We start from the raw sequence: 10767 nt of genomic DNA, 5'->3' as shown, positions 1-10767 counted from the left end.
GAGGCCATTCAGCCCTTCAAGCCAGCACTGCCATTCAATGTGATCATGGCTGATCATCCACAATCAGTACCCCGTTCCTGCCTTCTCCCCATACCCCTTGACTCCGCTATCATTAAAAGCTCTATCTAACTCTCTCTTGAATGCATCCAGTGAGTTGGCCTCCACTGAGCCAGAGAATTCCACAAATTCACAACTCTCTGGGTGAAAATGTTTTTCCTCATCTCAGTTCTAAATGGCCTACCTCTTTATTCTTAAACTGTGGCCCCTGGTTCTGGATTCCCCCAAGATTGGGAACATGTTTCCTGCATCTAGCGTGTCCAATCCGTTAATAATTTTATATGTTTCTAAAAGATCCCCTCTCATCCTTCTAAATTCCAGTGCATACAAGCCTAGCCCTTCCATTCTTTCATCATGTGTCAGTCCCGCCATCCCCGGGATTAACCTCGTGAACCTGCGCTGCACTCCCTCAATAGCAAGAATGTCCTTCCTCAAATTAGGAGGCCAAAACTGCACACAGTACTCCAGGTGCGGTCTCACCAGGGCCCTGTACAACTGTAGAAGGACCTCTTTGCTCCTATACTCAACTCCTCTCATTATGAAGGCCAACATGCCATTAGCTTTCTTCACTGCCTGCTGTACCTGAATGCTAAATACACAGCAGGCCTGGCAGCATCTGTGGAGAGAGACATAGAGTTCAAGTTTCATGTCAATAATCTTCCTCACTGCCAGATCATTGTTTTCTAATATGCTTTCTTGCAAGTCCCTAAAAATTGTCTTATGTTGAAAAGTGCAGGCATTAACTTGGTAGCTGCCAGCTTTGTAACAAAACTATTCCAGTAGCTGGTTAATCTGCTATTTTATGCCATAAATAATCCAGTAACTGTGAGTAAACTACAGTCACAGGACACCTGTATTACATCTGAATGTAGGCTTAAAGAAAACTTGGGGTGGCGGTGCAGTGATAGAGTTGCTGCCTTGTAGCGCCAGAGACCCGGGTTTAATCCTGACTGCGGGTGCTGTCTGTACGGAATTTGCACGTTCTCCCCGTGACCTGCGTGGGTTTTCTCCGGGTGCTATAGTTTCCTCCCAATCGTCCCTGGAGTGTCTGTTTCCACGTTGTATCTCTAAAACTAAACTCGGTACACGTGTCAATAATAAACCAAATACCAAATCCCAAATCCCAATACCAAACATGGGTCCAAACTATCCCATAAGATACGTCAGATACATTGATAGAGAAATACAGCAGTCATCATTTATTTCCCTGAAATGCCCTTTGAGTTCTATGCACCACTTGGTTGACTTATTTTAGTTTAGTTTAGTTTAGAGTTACAGCGCGGAAACAGGCCCTTCGGCCCACCGAGTCCGCGCCGACCAGCGATCCCCACACACTAACACTATCCTACACACATTAGGGACATTTTTTTTACATTTACCAAGCCAATTAGCCTACAAACCTGTGCGTGTTTGGAGTGTGGGAGGAAACTGAAGATCTCGGAGAAAACCCACGCGGATCATGGGGACAAACACAGAAGAGACAGCACCCGTAGTCGGGATCGAACCCGGGTCTCCGGCGCTGCATTCGCTGTAAGGCAGCAACTCTACCGCTGCGCCACCGCGACCGCTCTGGTGTGGTCTCAATACACATTAATACCCATGCAAGCCTACCTCGCCTTTCTTCTTTACAACAAAGCTCGAATGGCATGTGTGTACGTTACTGTACAACCTTTCATTGCAGACAGCTGCACTGAACCTACAGCACAGCATCCACTTCAAGTCTTCTCCAATTATTCTGTCAACGAAAAGAGCATTGCAGCGTTAAACCTTCATTAACGAACGCTGCTGCCAAAACAGGAGGCGCCTCCTTTTGTTCAAAGACGCACCAGCAAACTGTACTCAAGGCTTCCAACAGCCCACCATAGTTATTAAGTTAAAACAAATAACATGAATGCACTTCGTTGAAATCTGCTTCCTGGTGATAAATGGCAGTCTACGAAGGTTGCCTTTCAATGTCATCATTTGTATTTGTTGTTTGCTAGAGCCTCGTGATGTAATAAAAAATATCCAAACGCGCACTAATGAAGAGCTTCGGATAAAATTCTGCAGGAATATTTGCAGCTCGCACACACAAAGCTAATGCCATGGTCAACAACATGCTGCGATGGTTTTTCCTGCTTTGGAAAGCCCAAGAGTGACTTGGGGGTGAAGTGAACATTGTTGAGGAACCAAAGAAAATTAAGTGAACAGATCATAAGAGATAGGAGCAGAATTAGGCCCATCAAGTCTGCTCCGCCATTCAATCATGGCTGATCTATTTCTCCCTCCTAACCCCATTCTCCTGCCTTCTCCCCATAACCCGTGACACCCGTACTAATCAAGAATCTATCTATCTCTGCCTTAAAATATCCATTGACTTGGCCTCCACAGCCGTCTGTGGCAAAATATTCCACAGATTCACCACCCTCTGACTAAAGAAATTCCTGCTCATCTCCTTCCTAAAGGAACGTCCTTTTTATTCTGAGGCGATGGTTTCTAGTCCTAAACTCTCCCACTAGTGGAAACATCCTCTCCACATCCACTCTATCCAGGCCTTTCACTATTGTCTATTGTCTATTGAGACTGAACAATGGTCTTGCGCCAAAATCCCAGCTACTTATCTCCGTAGCTGGGAGCTGCACCCGGACTGGTCCATCACCGTGCCGAGGGGGGTGACCCCTGGAGTGGTCTGGCCCCCAGGGACCAATAGACAATAGACAATAGGTGCAGGAGGAGGCCATTCGGCCCTTCGAGCCAGCACCACAATTCAATGTGATCATGGCTGATCATTCTCAATCAGTACCCCGTTCCTGCCTTCTCCCCATACCCTCTGACTCCGCTATCCTTAAGAGCTCTATCTAGCTCTCTCTTGAATGCATTCAGAGAATTGGCCTCCACTGCCTTCTGAGGCAGAGAATTCCACAGATTCACAACTCTCTGACTGAAAAAGTTTTTCAAGAGGGAAGATTTTCCCGCACCCTTCGTTCCAGAGCGTTGCCAGATTATCCATTTTATCAGACCAACAGAAGCCCGTTAATCATGATACAACAATACACCTCTGACCCACTAATTATACCTCTCCCATATGTCTAAAGCACCATGGACTGATAGAGATTTAATAAAACAAGTATTAAATGCAAATTAATTCTGATTACGCTTGACACCATGATTCTTCAGTCTGAAGAAGGGTCTCGACCCGAAAAGTCACCCATTCCTTCTCTCCTGAGATGCAGCCTGACCTGCTGAGTTACTCCAGCATTTTGTGAATAAGTACCTTCGACTTGACACCATGACGATCACTTGTACCGTGCTCAGAAGCCATAGGTCGTGTTAAATGTAAGCAAAATAGTGGCACAGTACCACAGCAGTAGAGTTGCTGCCTTATTACAGCGCCAGTGACCCAGGATCAATCCGGAGTACGGGTACTGCCTGTACGGAGTTTGCATTTTCTCCCCATGACCCGCGTGGGTTTTCTCCGGTTGCTCCGGTTTCCTCCCACACTCCAAAGACGTACAAGTTTGTGGGTTAACTGGCTTAGATAAAAATTGTACACTGTCCCTAGTGTGTGTAGGATAGTGCTTGTGTATGGGATGATCGCTGGTCGGCACGGACTCGGTGGGCCAAAGGGCCTGCATCCGTGCTGCATCGGTAGAGTTCAATCTAAAGTTAAGAATTGCACAAAACCGAGGATCGCCACCAACAACTGCAGATGTAAATAAATAACTCTTCAGGGACGGAGGGACATATCCTAATAGAGAGCGCGACACAAACAGCACCATCTGTGGCCGCCCAGGGAATTACAAGTGCGCTATTGTCATTATGTCCGGTTTAAAGGAGGTGCCAGACCATCAGTTGGCGGAAAATCGATGGTGGGCCTGTAAATCCCCGGGAAGATCTAGGTTGACATCTTCAACTGCAGACTCCATGAAATGTCATGTGCAAGAGGGAACTGCAGGTGCTGGTTTAAACCGAAGATAGACACAAAAAGCTGGAGTAACTCAACTCTGAGGAAGGGTCTCGACCCGAAACGTCACCCATTCCTTCTCTCCAGAGATGCCGCCTGTCCCTCTGAGTTACTCCAGCACATTGTGTCTATCTTCCATGAAATGTCATATTTGCCACCTCCCTCCCTTCCTATGGTGAAGCTGCAACTGAGCCGTGCACATCACTGACAACCTAGGAACGGAATCAATCGCGACACCCGGTTGCAGATATCGTTTAGAAAGTCAATAACCTGCACAGAAACGTCTTTATTTCCCGAGCTGATAACACAGCAGAATGCCACAACCACTGCCCTGCTCCCAAGTCAGGGCGATGTTAAAGTGTAGCCCCTTGGGATAACGACAATGAGAGAAGATCGGAGGTGTTGACATCAGCATTTTAGGCTCAGGCTAAGCAATTATGTTGCCATGTTGCAGTCTGTAGAAGTCAAATAGGGGCGAGAGAGGAAGGGATATACCCTGCGGGAGTTTACAAATTGCAATGTAGGCCGATTGGAAAAATTGTTTAGGCAACATAATCAACATCATGACTGATTTGGGACGTGTTGTAAAATGAGAAATGAATATGGCAGCGGAGGAAATGTTTTTTATGGAGCATTGAGATGGCAGAGTCTAGAGTCATGAAATCATACAGCACAGGAACAGGCCCCCAGCACATCGCCCACGCTGGCCAGAAGGACAGAATGATCCCAGGAATGAATGGGTTAACCTGTGATGAGCGTTTGTCAGCACTGGGCCTGCACTTGCTGGAGTTTAGAAGAATGTGGGGGGAACCTCATTGAAACATACAGAATAGTGAAAGTGCCTGGATAGAGTAGATGTGGAGAGGATGTTTCCACTAGTGGGAGAGTCTAAGACTAGAGGTCATAGCCTCAGAATTAAAGAATGTTCTTTTAGGAAGGAGATGAAGAGACATTTCTTTAGTCAGAGGGTGGTGAATCTGTGGAATCACTTTGCCACAGAAGGCCGTGGAGGCCAAGTCAGGGATTTTTTTTCAGGCAGAGATAGATAAATCATTGATTAGTACAGGTGTCAGAGGTTATGGGGAGAAGGCAGGAGAAGGGGGTTAGGAGAGAGAGATAGATCAGCCATGATGGAAAGGCAGAGTAGACTTGATGGGCCAAATGGCCTAATTCTACTCCTATCACTTATGACCTTATGAAGCTAGATGCAAGGACAGTCACATGGAATGTTATTAATGATATTAATAACACCAATGCTCCATCCAAATTTCCCAGACTTCATTTTGTTTTTTTTGTTTTAGTGTTACAGCGCGGAAACAGGCCCTTCAGCCCAGCGTCCGCTCCGACAAGCGATCCCCACACATTAACACTTTCCTACATTAGGGACAACTTTAACATTTTTATACCAAGCCAATTATCCTACAAGCCTCCACGTCTTTGGGGTGTGGAAGGAAACCGAAGTTCTCGGAGAAAACCCATGCAGGTCACGGGGTGAACGTACAAACTCCGTACAGACAGGCACCCGTGGTCAGGATCGAACCGGGACTCTGGCGCTGTAAGCGCTGTAAGGCGGCCACTCTACCGTTGCGCCACCGTGCCGCCCGTAATGTCGTGAACTTGCTGGAGGAATTCAGAGCGGAGGGAGATTTTCAAAGATTTTCCTTGGAGTGCAGGAGGCTGAGGGGTGATCTTATAGAGGTGTACAAAATCATGAGAGGAATTGGTAGAGTGAGTCTTTTACCTGGGCAATCAAGAACCAGAAGACATAGAGTTACAGTGAGAGGGGAAAGATTTAATATGAACCTGAGGGGGTACTTTTTTCACTCAGAGGGTGGAGAGTATATGGAACGATCTGCTAGAGGAGGCAATCGAGGCAGGAACTATAATAACATTTAGAAGACACTTGGACAGGTACATGGATAGGAAAGGTTTAGTGGGATGTGTGCCTAAGGCGGGCAAATGGGACTAGCATAGATGGGTGTGAAGGGCTCGTTTCTGCGCTGTATGACACTAAATGAAGGAAGTGGGAGGAGAGCGAACAGCAGGAAAAAAGATAGGTGCCTGAGGTGTGTTTATGAACGATGTGGGGGAGATAACAGCGGCTTTATGGTCGATGAGAATAATACCTAGAGGAAGGGGGGAAGCGTTGGCTGAGAGAGTGAGTGTGTGAATATGAAAGGGAGGTTGACAGATTGAATCATCCCATTGTGGTCAAAGGGCCGGAAAATGGAATGAAAATAAATAACATGTTGGATGGCGCCTGTGGGTAGAAGAACAGAAATAATCAGTTGGGTCTTTAGTCAGAGGGCGGTAAATCTGTAGAATTCACTACCACAGACAGCTGTGGAGGCCAAGCCATTGAGTATATTTAAGGTGCAGATTGACTGATTCCTGATTAGTACGGGTGTCAGGGGTTATGGGGAGAAGGCTGGATGTGTCAAGAGAGAGTTAGATATAGCTCTCAGGGCTAACGGAATCAAGGGATATGGGGAGAACGCAGGAACGAGGTACTGATTCTGGATGATCAGCCATGATCATATTGAATGGCGGCGCTGGCTCGAAGGGCCGAATGGCCTCCTCCTGCACCGATTTCCTATGTTTCTAAGGCAGGAGAATGGGGTTGAGAGGGAGAGATAGATCAGCCGTGATTGAATGGCGGAGTAGACTTGATGGGCCGAATGGCCTAATTCTGCTCCTGTCACTTATGAATGATCTTCCATCAGAACGAGGGAGATGTTTGAGACAAGATAGGTTTTAAGTAAGAAAATAATGCAGGAAAATGTTGAGGTGGGTGACAGGAAAGAACAAAGAGAAATGGTGAGCTCAGGTAAAAGAGGTTTAAATGATAAACAGACTGTGGTGTGTGTCAAAAAGGCAAGAAAAACAATACAAACCGTATCTGTCCAAAAATCTATTAAATGGTGTTATAGTATCTGACTAAAATATCTTTTCGTTCGCTCATTCCATATACGCACCTCCCACCGTGTGAAAATGCAATAGGAACACCTTAGGTTCATATTAAATCTTTACCCTCTCATCTTAAACTTCTAGTTTTGTTTTAAAATAGGTGTGAACGGTACTGAGTGTGACACTATTGCGTGTATAGACACTGAGAATGGGTGAAGAGTTTATGCACAATTCTTTAAGGTTTAGTTCAGTTTAGTTCAGAGATACAGCGTGGAAACATTTCCTTTAGCCCACCGAGTCCACGCCGACCAGCGATCGCCACACACGCTAGTTCTATCCGACACACTCGGGCCAATTTACAGAAGCCTATTAACTTACAAAGCTTTGGAACGTGGGAGGAAACCACAGCACCCGGAGAAAACCCACGCAGATCACATGGGAGAACGTACAAACCCTGTACAGACAGCACCCGTGGGCGGGTTCGAAGCAGAGTCTCTGGCGCTGTGAGGCAGCAACTCTACCGCTGAGCCACCATGGGTTTTATTTTGTATATTATTTGTATCCTCAATAAAATTAATATTTGGAATATTAATGTTTGACGGCAGCACGGTGGCGCAGCGGTAGAGTTGCTGCCTTACAGCGAATGCAGCGCCGGAGACTCAGATTCGATCCTGACTACGGGCTGTACGGAGTTTGTACGTTCTCCCCGTGACCTGCGTGGGTTTTCTCCGAGATCTTCGGTTTCTTCCCACACTCCAAAGACGTACAGGTATGTAGGTTAATTGACTGGGTAAATGTAAAAATTGTCCCTAGTGTGTGTAGGATAGTGTTAGTGTGCGGGGATCGCTGGGCGGCACGGACTCGGTGGGCCGAAATTAATAATAATAATAAATAAGAATCTTAATTAATAGCCTATGTCCAGGAATAGTGCTAGGATGACCCTCAGTAGATTACAAAGTCTACAATCAATACTGACCTTCCAAACTATTTATATGTACTTCTTGCACCCTGTGAATTTGTGTCATTTAAATAAATACCTTGTTAAATACCAATTAAGCCATTTGATAAGATTGCCCTGCCTGTGATAATGAGGTTAATTTCAACTGTTCCCTCCAGACTTAAGATTATTTTCTTTTTTATTATTAACTGCTACCATTTGCTTCACGCCAGGTGGACAGGTTTACAATTGAGTCCATTATTTTTTTGTGGTAGCCCTTGGCCATAATTACTTCCTAATGATTCAACACAGAACGCAAAGCTTCTGAATGATCAAATATCAACGGGAACTAATATCGGAGATCAGATCTCTTGAAGTGACTGCAAGCTGCCATTTTCTGTGTGACTGTTGTATTTAGTTGTAGCAGAAATGGCAAAAATAGTGCAGGTTCACACTAAGTTACTTGGCTTTGATTCTGCGCACTGTGCAACCTCACAGCGCCAGAGACCCGGGTTCGATCCCGACCACGGGTGCTTGTCTGTATGGAGTTTGTACGTTCTCCCCATGACCTGCGAGGGTTTTCTCCGTGATCTATGGTTTCCACCCACACTCCAAAGACGTACAGGTTTGTAGGTTAATTGGCTTGGTAAATGTAAAAATTGTCCCTAGTGTGTGTAGGATAGTGTTAGTGTGCGGGGATCGCTGGTCGGCGCAGACCCGGTGGGCCGAAGGGCCTGTTTCCGTGCTGTATCTCTGAACTAAATAAGAGATTCAGACTCTTACACTCCGACACAGACTCTTACACAGATAAGAGCTGGTCTTTTGCATCATGTTTGACACAGACACTGTGCTGTGCTTTTCAATATTCTATGTTCGAGATTTAGGTCATTGGAGCAATTTGTTTTGTATCAATGAAAATTTGACATGAACCGAGGAAAATAAAATAAATGCATTCAAGAGAGAAAATGCATTCTAGAGAGAGTTAGATATAGGTCTTAGGACTAATGGAATCAAGGGATATGGGGGGAAAGCAGAAAAGGGGTACTGATTGTGAATGATCAGCCATGATCATATTGAATGGCGGTGCTGGCTCAAAGGGCTGAATGGCCTACTCCCGCACCTATTTTCTATGTTTCTAAATGGTGGGGCAGTGTAAATCACAAGATAAAATAAATATAAAGTTATCATTTCCAAAGAGCATACATATAAACAACTTGCCACTTGAACATTTCGACATGATTTTAATCTGAGTTAGGACTTTCTGCCTGGTACGATCCTTATTTACACACTCGGGAATCAACCTTGAAATTGGATTTTCAAAAAACAGCCTTTGCTACATTTGCTGTTGTCAAGGGAACAAAGGATCTAGCTAGTGGTGTGTCGGAAGGAACTGCAGATGCTACTTTAAACCGAAAATAGACACAAAAAGCTGGAGTAACTCAGCGGGACAGGCAGCATCTCTGGAACGAAGGAATGGGTGACGTTTCAATAGACAATAGACAATAGACAATAGGTGCAGGAGGAGGCCATTCGGCCATTCAATGTGATTATGGCTGATCATTTTCAATCAGTACCCCGTTCCTGCCTTCTCCCCATACCCCCTGACTCCGCTATCCTTAAGAGCTCTATCCAGCTCTCTCTTGAATGCATTCAGAGAATTGGCCTCCACTGCCTTCTGAGGCAGAGAATTCCACAGATTCACAACTCTCTGACTGAAAAAGTTTTTCCTCATCTCAGTTCTAATGTGACCCTTCTTCTAGGGGTCTATTTTAACTGTTCTGCCAAGCAAGTGATTGAATTAGGCACAAGGAACTAACTGCAGGTGCAGGGATTTTGCATAGAACACAAAGCGCTGGAGTAACTCGGCGGGGCAGGTAGCATCTCCAGAGGTCACGGAGAGGTAACCTTTCGGATTGGAGCCCTTCTTCAGAATGATTGTAGTAATGTCTGCCTATAGACTGAGTGTTGCAAGCTGGGAAACGGCTGGGGGTGGGACGGAACCTGCCAAGTGATAGGTGGAGATAGACACAAAATGCTGGAGTAACTCAGCGGGACAGGCAGCATCTCTGGAGGGAAGGAATGGGTGACGTTTCGGGTCGAGACCCTTCTTCGGACACTCCAGAGGTGCTGCATGCCCCGCTGAGTTACTCCAGCTTTTTGCGTCTGTCGTCGGTTTAAACCAGCGTCTGCAGTTCCTTCCTACCCGAGTGATAGGTGAATACGGTGACGAAGGGGTTGGTTGGCTGATGGGTGGACAAAGGCTAGAGATGGGAAGGAGACAAAAGGGGTATCAAAAGGGAGAAGAAAGGAAACAAAAAGGAGACTAGAGCTGCTGATAAGATGCAAAGTAGTTTGAAGGGGTCACAGCTTAAGGATAAGGGGGAAGGAAGTCTTTTAGGACCGAGATGAGAAAACATTTCTTCACACAGAGAGTGGTGAATCTGTGGAATTCTCTGCCACAGAAGGTAGTTGAGGCCAGTTCATTGGCTATATTTAAGAGGGAGTTAGATGTGGCCCTTGTGGCTAAAGGGATCGGGGGTATGGAGAGAAGGCAGGTACGGGATACTGAGTTGGATGATCAGCCATGATCATATTGAATGGCGGTGCAGGCTCGAAGGGCCGAATGGCCTACTCCTGCACCTATTTTCTATGTTTCTATGTTTCTATCCCTGAGCTCTCTTGCTTCACTGTTTCATTCTAGGGTACCCTGCGGCTTAACAAGAAAAGTGGCGTCAAAGTTTGCACATTTCAATTGAATGATTGAAATTCAATTGAAGTTTGAATTGAATGATTGAAAGATACAACGTGGAAACAGCCCCTTCAGCCCACGGGAAGAAGGGTCTCGACCCGAAACGTTACCCATTCCTTCTCTCCAGAGATGCTGCCTGACTCGCTGAGTTACTCCAGCAGTTTGTGTCTACCT

The sequence above is a fragment of the Rhinoraja longicauda genome, chromosome 17, assembly GCF_053455715.1.
Source record: "Rhinoraja longicauda isolate Sanriku21f chromosome 17, sRhiLon1.1, whole genome shotgun sequence".
Classification (NCBI taxonomy): Eukaryota; Metazoa; Chordata; class Chondrichthyes; order Rajiformes; family Arhynchobatidae; genus Rhinoraja; species Rhinoraja longicauda.
Note: the sequence above shows the minus strand (reverse complement) of the source record.